Source organism: Nuphar pumila, chromosome 11 (assembly GCF_984573655.1).
Source record: "Nuphar pumila chromosome 11, dmNupPumi1.hap1.1, whole genome shotgun sequence".
Lineage (NCBI taxonomy): Eukaryota > Viridiplantae > Streptophyta > Magnoliopsida > Nymphaeales > Nymphaeaceae > Nuphar > Nuphar pumila.
In genome coordinates, this window is record NC_143259.1 from 80,956,274 (window position 1) to 80,971,449 (window position 15,176).

General features: G+C 36.1%; 1 pseudogene; it reads right to left on the reverse strand.

The window, feature by feature from the left end:
- Positions 1-12,603, reverse strand: part of LOC149822447 (K(+) efflux antiporter 5-like) — a 122,004-nt pseudogene extending 109,401 nt beyond the window's left edge.
- Between the last annotated feature and the right edge of the window lie 2,573 nt (positions 12,604-15,176).

The following is a 15,176-nucleotide window of genomic DNA, read 5'->3' on the forward strand; positions in this document are numbered from 1 at the left end:
AGATATCGAATTATCGGATAATGCTTTGCTGATTTTTTTTTAGATAGATAGTACTTAGTACTTAGATTACTTAGTGTTTTGATATTAGATTACTTAGTTAATTGATTAACTCATTCTTTGATATTAAAAATAGTTGCTAGTCATTTTGCTATTAAAAATAGTAGTTAAGAAAGATAATCAGCATTGTTAATTACTTTGAAATTAGTTAGTTAGATTTAAATAAAAAAAAATCATTTGCATTTAAAATTGTCATTTAGATTTCTTTAATGATTTCTTTCGTATTCTTAGCATTTAGTTAGTATATTTTGTTTAGTATAGTTTTTACTTCTATCTTGTGTACTGCTTGTGTTCATTTAATTTTTGCAGGATTGCACGGGAGTGGAGCGGAAGGAATTACGTGACACGAGGAAGCACAAGAGTAAAAGATTTTTGCTTTTATTTTTTTAGAATTAAGAATTTAATCGGGTTTGTAAATATTGCACTTTACGCCCTCTACGAAGGGTATTCATTTGTTGTAATAGTTAGTTGTTTTTACATTTCTTGAACATTTTACATTTTAATAATACGACAATAAAGAACAGTTTAGAATTATGTGTTTGAATACGAAATATTCCCGTTGCCTGAGTTCGACCCGGTCTCATCCACTAGTGAGAACCGGTTTTTATTATTTGATGTCTGGTTTTCACATGTTTTTCATATAAAAATCTTTTCAAAATTACAATTCAAAAGAAGACATCAAGGTCCTTTATTTTCTTTCAGGACAGGGGATAGTCCTGAAACTTTTTATCATCAATTTTTTTTTCTCTCAAAATTTTGCCAATTTCTACCAATCCTTGTTCTATTGTCAATCTCATCAACTTTTGATTCTTTTCTTTTATCAATTCTTTTTACCCTTTATCAATCTCTATCAATCTTTTTCAATTTTGTCAAATTCTTTTCAGAATAAGGGATAATCCTGAAGACCATCATAAATAAAACTCAATCCTTAGACCATCTTGGGCCAGGGATCTTGAATAAATTTCTCCTCTTCATAATACATTTTGTCAATCCTTCTAAAATCCGTCTCTTGGGTAGGAATTATTTCCTTCCAATCTGAGTTCTGACTCAGGTTTTTGTTTTCATTTCATTTTTATCATTATTTTGAAGATCCGGGTTCCGACTCGGGTTTTCCCCTTTTTATGGTGTTTGAAGTTCCGAGTTTCGACTCAGACTTCTTATCGGATTCAACACTCGTGTTGGAACCGATCATTCCTTTGAAGATTCGAGTTTCAAACTCGGGTTTTCCTTTTATCATTATTTTGAAGATCCGGGTTCCGACTCGGATTTTTCCCTTTTATGGCGTTTGAAGTTTCGAATTCCGACTCGGACTTCCTATCAGATTCAACGCTCGTGTTGGAACCGATCGTTCTTTTGAAGATTCGAGTTTTCAAACTCGAGTTTAGCTCTTTTTTTCATTATTTTAAAGATCCGGGTTCCGACTCGGGTTTTTCCTTTTTATATGGCGTTTGAAATTCTGAGTTTCGACTCGGACTTCCTATCGGATTCAATGCTCGTGTTGGAATCGATCGTTTCTTTGAAAATTCGAGTTTTCAAAAAACTCGATTTTCCCTTTTTATCTTTTATTTCGAAAAACCGGGTTCCGACTCAGGTTTTCCCTTTTATCTTTTTGTTTGAAGTTCCGAGTTCCGACTCGGACTTCCTATCGGATTCAACGCTCGTGTTGGAACCGATCGTTCCTTTGAAAATTCGAGCTTTTAAAAAAACTCGATTTTCTCTTTATCTTTCATTTTGAAGATCCGGGTTCCGACTCGAATTTTTTCCCCTTTGTCTTCCATTTTTGCGATTCCAAGTTCCGACTCAGATTCCCCCCTCTTGATCTAATGCTTGTATTGGACCAAAGTTTTTCTTACATCCCCCTTTCAAGTTAAGGGACAAACCTGAACTTCCCCTTCATGATAAGGGATAATCCTGAAACATCGACAATCATTCTCGCTCAATTCTCAAGTATCTTAGAACGTCGGTCTCTCTTTCAACTCTCCGTTGAAAGACCCAGTGCTCGTACTGGTATACATTTTCGAAACCCAATGCTCGTACTAGTGTGCACTTTCGAAAACCCAATGCTCGTACTGGTATATATTTTCGAAACCCAGTGCTCATACTGGTGTGCAATTTTGAAAACCCAGTGCTTGTACTGGTGTGCATTTTCAAAACCCAGCGCTCGTACTGGGGCATTTATGAAATCCAGTGCTCGTACTAGTGTGTTTTTTCAAAACCCAGTGCTCGTACTTGGGCATTTTTGAAATCCAATGCTCGTACTGGTGTGTTTTTTAAAACCCAGCGCTCGTACTTGTACATCCTCAAAATCCAGTGCTCATACAAAAATATCTCGTTAGCAGGAGGCATCAGGTTTATCCCTTAACTTGAAGAGGGATAGAAGGATTTTTTTAAAGAGAATAAACCTGAATTTTGAAATTTTGAAATGGACTAGCCGGAAGGCTGGATTTTGGTAGAAGGTCCTGTCTGGTCGTTGGGGTTTTTTTTGAAACACAAGAGAGTCCAAGTCGAAACTCGGAACTTCAAATGAAATAATAGAGGAAAAACCCGAGCTGGAACTCGGATCTTCAGAAAATAAAAGATAAAAAGAGAAATCTGAGTTTTGAAAACTCGAATTTCTGAAGAAATGATTGGTTTTCCAATACGAGCATTGGATTCAAAAAGAAGTCCTGGTCGGAACTCAGAACTTCAAACGAAAATAATAGAGGAAAAACCCGAACTGGAACTCGGATAAAAGATAAAGAGAAACCCAAGTTTTGAAAACTCGAATTTCTAAAGAAGTGATTGATTTCCAATGCGAGGATTGGATTCAAAAGGAAGTCCTGGTCGGAACTCAGAACTTCAAACGAAAATAATAGAGGAAAAACTCGAGCTGGAACTCAGATAAAAGATAAAGAGAAACCCGAGTTTTGAAAACTTGAATTTCAAAAGAAATGACTGATTTCCAATGCGAGGATTGGATTCAAAAGGAAGTCCTGGTCGGAACTCAGAACTTCAAACGAAAAAAATAGAGGAAAAACCTGAGCTGGAACTTGGATAAAAGATAGAGAGAAACCTGAGTTTTGAAAACTCGAATTTCTAAAGAATTGACTGATTTCCAATGCGAGGATTGGATTCAAAAGGAAGTCCTGGTCGGAACTCAGAACTTCAAACGAAAATAATAGAGGAAAAACCCGAGCTGGAACTCGGATAAAACATAAAGAGAAACCCGAGTTTTGAAAACTCGAATTTCTAAAGAAATGACTGATTTCTAATGCGAGGATTGGATTCAAAAGGAAGTCCTGGTCGAAACTCAGAACTTCAAACGAAAGAATAAAGGGAGAAGCCCGAGTTGAAACTTGGGTTTCTAACAGAAAGTTTTTAATCAAAAGATTGAGTTTTGAAAATTTGCCAGTGCGAGGACCGGACCTGGGATTGAGAATGACCATTTAGAGAACTGAATTTATTTGCATGTGATCTGATTGCCCCCCCCCCCTTATCTTGACTGGGGAGAGAATAAAATCTGAGAAGGAACTGACGAAAAGAGATAGAAATTGATGGGAAAATTTGACGAAAGAGAAGAATCAAGAAAATTTCATGGAAATTGTTTTTGTAAGGGAATTCTCACAGGTAGTATTATCGCTCCTATGAGGGGTTTCAGGATTATCCCTTATCCTGAATGGGATTTTATTTTTTTTGGCAAAAATTGATAAAAAGCTTGATAAAGAATCAACGAAGTTTTATAAAGAAATAAAATTGATAAGGAAAAAAGATTTGGCAGATTAATAAAGCTTAAAAAGATGAAAGAAGACATTCAGGACTATCCCTTATCCTGAAGAAAGAAGGACCTCGTAGGATGAGGTTTCAGGTTTATCCCTTAACCTGAAGGGGGGGAAAAATAATAAAAATAATACTTCATTGAAACGAGGCATCAGGTTTATCCCTTAACCTGAAAGGGTAAATTTTGAAATAAGAATTGACAAGAAGAATTAATAAAAATGGATGAATTAAATTTAATAAAATTTGATAAAGATGAATAAAATTTGATAAAGATGAATAAAACCGATAAGATTGAAAGAAGATTTTATAAAAAAAATTAAGAAAAAGAGTTTATTTGATCTTGCCTGCATGTGGGATCTTTAAAATGAAAAAAATCATTTGCGAGAGCTGATCTTTGAAAGGGGATCATTCATGAGAGATCATCATGAGGGTTAATTTTTTGAAGCAATGATTTGAAAACCTAATTTTTTGGAAAATATGATCAACACAAGGGTTGATCTCTGAATGCAATGATTTGAACTCAATTTTTAGAAAATATGATCAACACGAGGGTTGATCTTTGAATGTAATGATTTGAACTCAATTTTTAGAAAATATGATCAACACGAGGGTTGATTTTTGAATGTAATGATTTGAACTCAATTTTTAGAAAATATGATCAACACGAGGGTTGATTTTTGAATGTAATGATTTGAACTCAATTTTTAGAAAATATGGTCAACACGAGGGTTGATCTTTGAATGCCATGGTTTGGAATCAATTTTCAGAAAAATATGATCAACGCGACGGTTGATTTTTGAATGCCATGGTTCAAAATTAATTTTTAGAAAATATGATCAACACGAGGGTTGATTTTTGAATGCCATGGTTAAAAATCAATTTTTAAAAAATATGATCAACACAAGGGGTTGATCTTTGAAATGCCATGATTCGAAATCAATTTTTTAGAAAAATATGATCAACACAAGGGTTGATCTTTTGAATGTGATGGTTAGAAATCCAATTTGTTAGAAAAGATGATTCATACGAAGGTTGATCATTGAAAAAGGTTGGACTAGAATATGAAAAATTTTCATGATTTTTGAAAGACCCTCATAGGTAATATCATTTCTCTCATGAATGATGTCAGGATTGTCCAGCATTTTGAAAAAGAAAAGGAATTTAATGCCCCAGTATGGCAAAAAGAAGGGAATTTCAAATATATAAAGAAAATCGTCATTTCATTGATAAGCAAAAGTTTGATAACAGAACTGAATATTTACAAGTATTCTAAAAAAAGTCATAAAGACTGGGCTGACTTGCCCCTACAAAGCGACTAACAGAAAGGGATGAAAGTAAAAAACTCTTGGCACTCTCAATTCTTTGATTGGTCTAGAAATGGTTTGGGTGGAACTGCAGGCTGCTCTTCTCCTTCCTCTGGCACCAGAAGCTCTTTGTCAATGTAGTCTTGCACAATATTTTTGAGGACAAAGCAGTGCTCCGTGTCATGCCCCCTTGCTCGATGAAACTTGCAAAAGCGATCTTTCCATTTCCCCTTGGTGACAGAGGGATCATCCTGCTTTGGGAGTTTGATCATCTCTTTTGCGAGCATGTATTGTAGAACTTCTTTGATTGGCTGACCTAGAGGGGTAAGCTTGCGATCATAACCCCAACCCTCATGCTTTACTTTCTTAGGCTTGCTTGACTTCTGTTGAGTGCTGACCCCTGCCTGGTAGCTGGACTGAGCTTGCACGTTTAGGAGATCTGGATGCCTTTCTTCTTCGTTTTTGACAAAGAGATTCTTATCAAGGCAGTCCTGAACTATATTCTTGAAGACAAAGCAATGCTTAGTGTCATGCCCTGTTGCTTGATGGTATCCGCAGAATTGGTCTATATATTTTTCCATAATTGTGGAAGGGTTGGCGGCTTTTGGGAGCCTGAGTAATCCGCTAGACATCATGTATTCGAGGATTTTGTCGAGCAGTTCATCTAAAGAAGTGAAATCTCGATCCTTGCTCCAATCCTTGCGCTTTGGTTCTTCTTGCTTCTTCCCCTTTTGTTGAGGACTGTATTGAAGAAGTCTATCATGGTTTTCACAATATTTCCCATACTGGCCTTTATACTCTCCTAAGTTGCTGCCTTGGTTGTTGCCTTTGCTGGCTTTAGAGTTTCCTACACTGATATTGTTGTGTTCATTCATGAGGAAGGTGACAGGTGCCTTTCCTTCTGTGGGAGCTTTTCCGCAACTGGCTTCAGCTTGTTCAGACAATATCTCAACCATCATCCTTTTGAATAATTGATATATTGTGGGATCAATTTCACGCTTGTTGTCCTGAACTCCTTCTCTGACGGCCTTTTGAGAATCCATTCCTTATTCTCTGCTTGTAACCGAGATGTTAGAGCAGTGCAATCTTTGATCTTTGCCCCAAATCAACTGATAATGCCAACGTTCTCTCTGTAGGGCAAAAATGAGATTTTTAGAAAATATTTAGGAAAAAATTTTAATAAAGGAGGAAATCATAATCTGAAAATGAAAATATCCCATTAGGAGGGATCGGGTTGTCACAAAAATTTGTGACAACCGCATTGTTTTTCCAAAATAAGTAAAAATGAGAAGAAAGATTAATTTTAAAAAGGACATCTCCTGACAAAAGATATTTTATTGAAAAAGAAGGTAAGGAATATATCAGAGAAAAAGAATTTCGAAAGTAGATGGCAAAGATTTAAGATTTGAAGAATTTGCAGGCAGGATCAAAGAATTTGAGAAAATCAGAAGAAGAAAAGGAAAAATACACCTGGGTTTTAAAAACAAAGAGGAAATTTTGAATAATATATACCTAGGGTTTTGAAAAAAATATAAGGAATATAAAATATCATACAATCATAGATATACAAACAAGGATGCACAAACAACACTCCATAGAGGCTGACTCTAAATGCAATATTTTGAAATGGCTGATAGGACCTTAATCCTAACTCTAGGGTTGAGATCATCTGATTCCCATCAAGATACGCCGATATACTCACGCCGAAGATCGAAGTACGTGGCACAAAAAATATTTCTTCGGTTCTAAGATAATGGCTTCCCAACATCCTTGAGCACCTACCGATATACCTCGGACTATGGCCCTTAGGTACGTGGTAGGGGGCGCGAACCCAAATAAGTGGTCCAGTTGTGAGGCTCTCTCCCGAACTATGGTTCAGTGAGACAGCCTAGCAACATGAAGACCGGGACAATATAGGTAGGGATGTTTTCAAAAACATGATCAACATGCAATAAAATCAGAAGGCTCTAATGCAAGTCCTAAAGAGATAGAATTTAAATGAATAGAAGCATACACTTGCATACATTGTTTGCATTCAATCCCTAGAATTGAGGAGAGTTGTATTTTAGACCTAAGTCTAATGTGAACATGAAATAATCTCCTCAATATGGTCGTACCAAACCATACTCAGATCCTATATGCAATGATGTCAGCTTAGGACAGAGTCTTGGCTCCTAAGTTTTGCATGTAAATGAAGCTGACATTTATAGAATAAAGACTTAGATAATATTAAAGCAAAAGAAAATGCATTAAATTCGACCGGACGAAGACGGGTCCCATCACGGTCGCCAAAACTGTGATCATCGCAAAATTTTTCCTCTCGTAATGTTCTCTCTCTGCCTTCTCTTTTTCCTTTCTAGCCTCTATTTCCTCCTTTTTGAAGAGAGAAAATAAAAGAAAGAAAAGAAGAGAGAATAGAAAGAAAAGAAGAGAGAAGAGGAACTCTTTTGCGGGGTCTCACTTGACCTTAATTTTGAAAATATTTAAGAAAATAACTCGCCTCCGTTTTAAAATATTTGCGAGAAAACTGAGAGACGGGATTCACTCGTCGGTACGAGGTTAGATCGTTCCTGGCGCCTTTACCAGGGGTAATCGAACCAAGGGTCAAATTTATGTCTTTTGCTTTGCTAAGAAACTATCTAAGAATTTATTCTAAGTCTAAATGCGCAAAGAATCATGCTTGTGAGAATGCAAAGATGTATGCTCTTTTTGAAAATGATTTGAAATTTTCCAAGTGTTTCTGATGAATAGAGTGAAGAAAATGGTTTCTAACTTAGAACTTAAGATTTTAAAGTTCTATGTTTTTGGAATAATTAGAGTTTGGGAAAATAAATCTGAACTTTGAAAGGAATGATTCTGAAGTTAAGATAAAAGGAGAAGAAAAGAAATTTCAAAGTCATAAATGGACTTTAAATCAGAATAGAGATGAAATGGAATTGAATTCTAACTTTGAAGTTTGAAATCGAAATAAAATGTGGAAAATCTAAATAGAATTTGAGAAATGCGATTGATTTGAAAGTTGGAATTCAAGATGGAATTTGAATCCAAAGTCTGGATTCTAAATAGAGTTGAGATCTAAAATTGAATTCTGGATTTAGAATCCGAAATGGGAGTTGAACCTGAAATTTGAGATCTGAGATGGAATTGGATACTATATCCTAAATGAAATTGGATCTGAAGTCTGAGATCCAAAGTATAATTGGGTTCTGGATCGTAAAATGGATTTGGATCTAAAGTCTGAGATCCAAAGTAGAATTGGGTTCTAGATCCTAAATGGATTTGAATCTGAAGTATGAGATCCAAAGTAGAATTGGCTTCTGGATCCTAAAATGGATTGTGGATCTGAAGCCTAAGATCTAGTGATGGGAGTTGAATTCTGGATCCTAAAATAGAATTGGATCTAAAGTCTGAGATCCAAATTTCTAGATCCTAGAATGGATTTTTAAAGTCTGAGATCTAAAATAGAATGGATTCTAGATCCTAGTGGGGATTGTACTTCGAAATCTAGATTCAAGTTGGGGTCGGTTTCTAGATCCTAGAATGGATTTTTGGATCTGAAGTCTAAGATCCAAAGTGAAGTTGGATTCTGAAAACCCAAATGGGGCTTTTGAAGATGGATCTGGGTCTTGGAAACCCTGATTGAATTAAATTTTAAGAAGAACCAAGTTTTTGAGATTCACAATCAATCTCAAACTGTGATTGAAGATAAGAAGATAAACTCGTTTTTTAGAATGAATCAGAAATTTCAAAGTTAAATTGAACTTTTGAAATTTTGAATTTTAAATTTTGAATTGAATTGGAATTTTGAATATAAAATGATCTTGAAATTCCAAAGTCAAATTGGTCTTTGGAATTGTGATAGAATTGAAATTTGAAGAAAGATGTTCAAAATTACTTGGATTTTAAAAGGAATTTTGAAAATATGATGCAATTCTATCATAAATGATGAATGACTTTAAAGAATTTTGAAATTGGATTTTGAAAATCATATTTCATTCTTTACATGAATTGAAATAAGATGGAAAATATAATACATCCTTGACTATGGTCATTAAATGTATTATATAACAATTTATATTTAAATTCAGGTGAAGAATAAAACATATTTTTGTGCTTTTATAGAGTTTAAAATGAAATTAACTCTCAATATACCCTGACTATGGCCATTGGTATATATTTTGAGCCAATTTTAAGTTAAACTCTAATAAAAGAAAAAAATATTTGAAAATATGATGATTTTGAAAATGATCCAGTGTTATTTTATAAAAGATAAAAATACTAAGTCTTGTTTACATCCCGACTATGGCCGTTGATGTAAATCATCAACTTAGGATTAATTTACCTCTTAAGAAATGGTGCACGTGCCATTCGTGTTGCCATTTTGTGAGAATTTGAGAAATAAAGGCAAAATGCATGAGAAACAAGTAATTCATGATATTTACAATGCTCATTCATTCTATCTAAAACAGGAAATGTAAATTCTCATTTAAGATCTAACTATTACAATACATGAAATTGAATTTGCAACTCCAAATAATGACATTTCCCACATATTCCCCTGCAAAACACTTGATTAGTGTGAAAAGAGAGGAAAAATTGCGCATATCATATAAATGTTAATGGTGAAAGAATGCTCACATGCCAAGGTATTTAAGATCTAACAATGTGGAAAAATGATATATATTCATGTACATATATATATATATATATATATAAGTGGAATGGTATACAGTAGATGGACTGAAGGTAGTTGTTTTATATAGAATTCAGCTTATGATCAGAACTCTGGATTTTCTTCTTGCTGTTTTGCAAGCATTACATTCAGATTGTCCCTGAATAGTCACATGGAAATGGTTCTCAACTAAAAATAGTTGTTTATTGCAGGAAATTTAACCATTTCGTTTTTAACAGATTATGGGTAGGGGCATGGCTGAAATGGTAGAACATGCAGAGGGAATGACATGCAGCAGGTGTGTGGACTGGTATACAGTAGAAGATGCTGAATGTGAAGGGGCTGTGTAGGTGCAACGATGCTAACAGTGAGCTATACATAAGTGGAGGCTGGATACAAGGTATGAGGGGTTTGGTGATGTAGCTAACGCATCAGATAGTAATGTGGGTATGCAGAAAATGTATATTTAATGGAATGCAGCATACTATGGATGACAACAAAAAAAAATTCTAAATCAAAGAGAAATGCAGGAAACAATCATGAATTTTATGAACTACTATTACAATCACATTGAATTCCTGTAAAGATGTGAACATAAGCACGGTAACTTACCCTGATTCCTCATGATCAGATTTTACTCTGATGCGAGGGTGGCTTGGCCCTAATCTTCACTCAATATCGGCCCATCAATTTTAGTAACAGTTGGAATAAATCGGCTTGGTATGGTGGGATGGTTGATAGGCGTTACATAGTACAACAAATGTGCTGAGTGTAGTGAGGTGCAGAGGTGACTGAAGGGATGTAATGTGCAGGGTGTGTGGTTATGGTGATGACAAGGGATGAAGCCTGCTGATATGGTATAACTGTGTATTAAGAAATGTGGCAGGAAAATGTACCTGGATGCCTTATAAGTATAGATAAAATATGTGTAGCAGGGTGGGTACAACAGGGAATGAATTAGGCGTGGTAAATGATAGTAGAGCAATGACAAAAGGCGACGTACGATGGATGCCAATGCATGAGCACTCCTAGGAGGATCCATGCGGGAATCAGTTTGAACATGAAAGGAGTTGTTACCAAGCTAAGGGTTGTAGTTTCCAAAAGAAGAAGATACATCTTTCCATCAATAAGATAAAGATTTGAGGCACAACTTAAAAGGACAAAAGCAAATTCTCCAATTTTGTGCAAGAGAAATGCCTACCAGGAAAGAAAACCTCATTCCATAGCCAAAGGCCCTAGTCACCACACTAATCACTATTGTTCTTATTCTAACAACCAGAATGACAGATGCAAGTAAAATGGCTCTACAGAAATTGGACATGTATAAGCATTCCAATGCTAGCAAGAAAAAGTGTCGCAAATAGGTTACAAATAGGCTCCACATGATCTAGTATATGCTGAGCAAAATCGGTGGTTGATATTATAACACCAGCAACAAATGACCCCAACCCAAGACTGAGGCCAAGTTCATCACTGCACCAAGCTAATAATAAGCAAAAAGCCACATAAGCTAGCTGATAAAGCTCATTTGTCTGGGAAGACAACTGACTCATCAACTTCAAGAAACGGGGAACAAATGATCAACACAATTTGGATGCAGCTGTCAGGAACACGGTCAACAGAAGCAACAATTTTGCTATGGATTCAATCCCTTGAATAAGGCCCCCATTGCCACCTAAAACTGGAAGCAAAGCAAATAACAGACCAACAACACAATTCTGGAAAATAAGTGTTCCGATTGTGACCTGGCCATGAACAACATTGGTACTATTACGCTCCACCAAAAACTTGAGCACCACGGTTGTTGATGACATGGACAGAAAAGCACCAACAAATATGCCCTCTGGCAACTTCGCACTGCATAGCATTGCAATCATGGTGCATAAGCACATGAAAATAACAATCTGAAGCAGACTAACAAATATTGCAACAGGCCCAACGACTTTTAACGTTGTCAAAGAAAACTCAAGGCCCAACGTGAATAAGAGAAAGACGACACCAAACTGGGCCACAGTTTCAACCTGGACTAGTTCACCAACAAAACTCAAGCCTCCAGGTCCAATGATAGGACATGCTAGGAGATAACCAGTTATCACAGGTTGTCCCAAGTAGGCAAAGGTAATTCCACCAATCGTAGGAGAAACAATTACAATCACCAAGTCTGACATGAACCGCAGATCCACTCGAAGAATTGGATACTTTGACTTCTTGTTGGAAATAATAAAAACATTGTCCTTTTTATCAATTAAAGTGGGCATCTCATCCAAACCCTCATTTGCCAAGGCAAAAACATCTTGAATTTGGAATGACCTAGTGCCATTTGACTCCGAGGTATCATTTTCTTGCTCTTCTCTCCAATACAGCTTGCAACCCCATCCTTTTGATTAACTGGTTGTCTTTCATCTCAGGGTCACGTTACTGCTGGGATGCAGGGATGCCAGATAATTTGAAAATCATAAAAAAAACATGAGATGCAATGGAACCATCGATGTATAAGATCAACTAATAGCTAATGATGCAGGATGAAAGAAAATGTATAGTGCTGAATGAAATCAAGCCATGGATGATGCAAACTGAACAAAACTTACATGAACTGACATCACATAATTGGATATATTAAGAGAAAAGGAAAAAAAACAAGGGTTCAGAAATAGAAATTACAGGCTTACCTTTAACTAAGAAAAATAAAAAGGTGCTGGAATTGTGAATGAGATTAACTTTAATTCCACCTTTTTCTGGACATCCCTCTTCAGATTCATCTTCTGTAAGCCGACTCTCACATAGTTTTCCAGTTGAGTCATACCGATATACCATAATACTATTGGTTTATTATAATTTCTGAAGAATGAGCACTTGGACTCCAAAGCTCATCTACAGGATTAAGCCTCAGAACTTCTGCATCCTGAATTCAGGGCCACCGATTCATCCATTTTGTTCTTAATAAACCTTGTATTGTCATTTTGAACAGGGAGTTCTCCAGATGTTATTTTAATACCCCATAAGACATGTCAGATTTAATTCTGAAGCAAACTGCTGCTAACTGGAATCACACTGAGCGTATCCAGTAATACAAGGGATGTAAGAGAACCTCATCACCATTCATGATGCAGAGCAGATCAGTGCAAAAATGGAATGAATGCCATACAAATCGTATGTTGGTAATATAATACGGAGCAGCTGAACATGATTCTTAAATGTAACAGTTCATTATAGCCGAGATCAGCATAAAACAGAAACGAATAATGATAAAAAATAAAAATAAAAAAAATAAAAGAAAAAATGTTGGAACACAGTGGTTCCGTTGCTGTTGCACGGGACCGTGTTGAAGGTGCTATGAGCAACTCAACACAATCCATAGTGCGTTAATGGAATACAACTGGGAGAATCAAAGTAAAAGGTGGACAACAGAAATGAGAAGAGGAAGGGCGGCGAAAGAAGAAAAAAAAAATCAGAAGAAATACACCGAAGAAATGAGGATAGGGATAAGTGTCTTACCTGATTTCTGCAGAGATTCCGAAGGAAAAAGGAGAAAAGTGATGCTCTGGCTTGCTGTTATTGCCAGTATTGGAAACCTGACTCAGCTGAAACGAGAGGATTTCCCGCAGATCAACTTCTTGAGTGATCCCCGAGTTAATGGAGCTTTGATTTGGGGAAAGAGTGAAAAGCCTCTGATATATAGCGGATGTGCTGAAACCTGGAGGTTGATATCAGAGAACAAGGGGAATGAAGAAGGCTTTTGCTGCCAGGAGGATCGATTTCCTCCAGTGGGTTAAAAAGGGGTCAATAAAGAGGGAAAGGGGAGGAATGTAAAGAAGAAGTAGAAATGTAGTGGTGGGGTGAAGACGGATGAGTGAATGGGGCTTCCTGCGTGCCCTTTTAATGAGGAAGAAAAGGTTCGGGAGAAAATCTGTTGGGGATCAAGGGTAGAGGATGAAGAGGGTTTGGAGATGGAGGGAGATCGGGTGGTTAATGGGGAGAAGATTGGAGAGAGGGTTTCGAGAGTGAGAGAGGGTTTTCTGAAAAACAAAGCTTATGCGTGAAGCTTTGGTTTATAAATTTTTTTCGATTTTCCAAAAAGAGGCTCCTTCAAAAGTTTTTCATAAAAAGTGTTTTTAAAATGATTTTTTAGCAAAATTGACTTAAAAGGTTTAAACTCATTCCTTTTTCTCATAATTTTCCCAATTTTTTTGGTTTTTGCGTTATCTTGCATTTTTTTGTATTTTTAGATAAAAAATCCTAAGATTTGCGAGAAAACAAAGATTAAAACTATTTTTTTTGTGTTTTTGCAAAAATATTTACAAAAGGGAATTTTTCTAAGAGTTAAAAGCTATTTTGAGAAAATTTCTTAAGAAAACGGGTTCACATCCGGATTTTTGGAAATATTTGAAGTTTTACAACCTCGAACTGGAAAATATAAGGTTGGGGATCCAACAGAGTGCTAGATGAACTGCCCGAGCCTTTCAAAACCATTTTTTGGTATTTTGGTATTTTTGTATTTTTAATTTGGAAATTGGACAACGAGGCTCAAATTTGTATTTAAAACACCATGTTCGGTTTTGAAACTAAGTTTAAAGTGAAATTTTGATCCCGAAAATCAACCGAAAATTAGCTTTGATTTTCTCAGAAAATGGAACTAGGGGCAAAAAGGTCATTTTTACAAAACTTTGAAAAATTTGGGGTGTTCACAGATGCCCCCTCTTTGCTACTAAGTCGGTTGAAAGCCGAGCTTAGTGGCAAAGATAACACTCCAAATTTTAAAAATGCTCCAGTCAGCAGATCTGAACTGGGTGTGGAAGAATTATTTTAGAAACATGGCTTCTCAGGCTTAAAACCTTATCCTGAATGGTTTCGGGGAGACGAAATCCTCGAAAACGATATGATTGAGTAGAAAATGAGGAAATCGTGATGGGACTTTGGGTGAAAATCCCGAAATGGTGGAAAATCAGAATTTTGATCAGGTCTCATGGGTGAGACAAGATACTATTTTTGGAATGTTTCAAGTTTAGCCCTTAAACTGGGTGAGACGAAGATATATTAAAAATGAATTGAATGAGGAGAGGAATACATGAGAACCTTGATGGGACATTTTTTGGAGAATGGCTCGTGAAATGAAGCCCTATCCTGGATGGATATACAAAACATGGGTTCCTTGATGGGAAGAACCATGATGGGATTGGAAGAAAACATCTCGTTAGAATGAGGAATCTCGTTGGAACGAGTCTCAGGTTTTACCCAAACCTAAAAGGAAGATACTTCACGAGGCGAGGTTTCGGGTTAACTCTTAGTCTGAATAGGAAATCTACCTGTGATCATCGCAAAAATTTTTCTCTCTGGTGGTTTCTCTCTCTTCCTTCTCTTTTCCTTTTCTAACCTCCATTTTCCTCCTT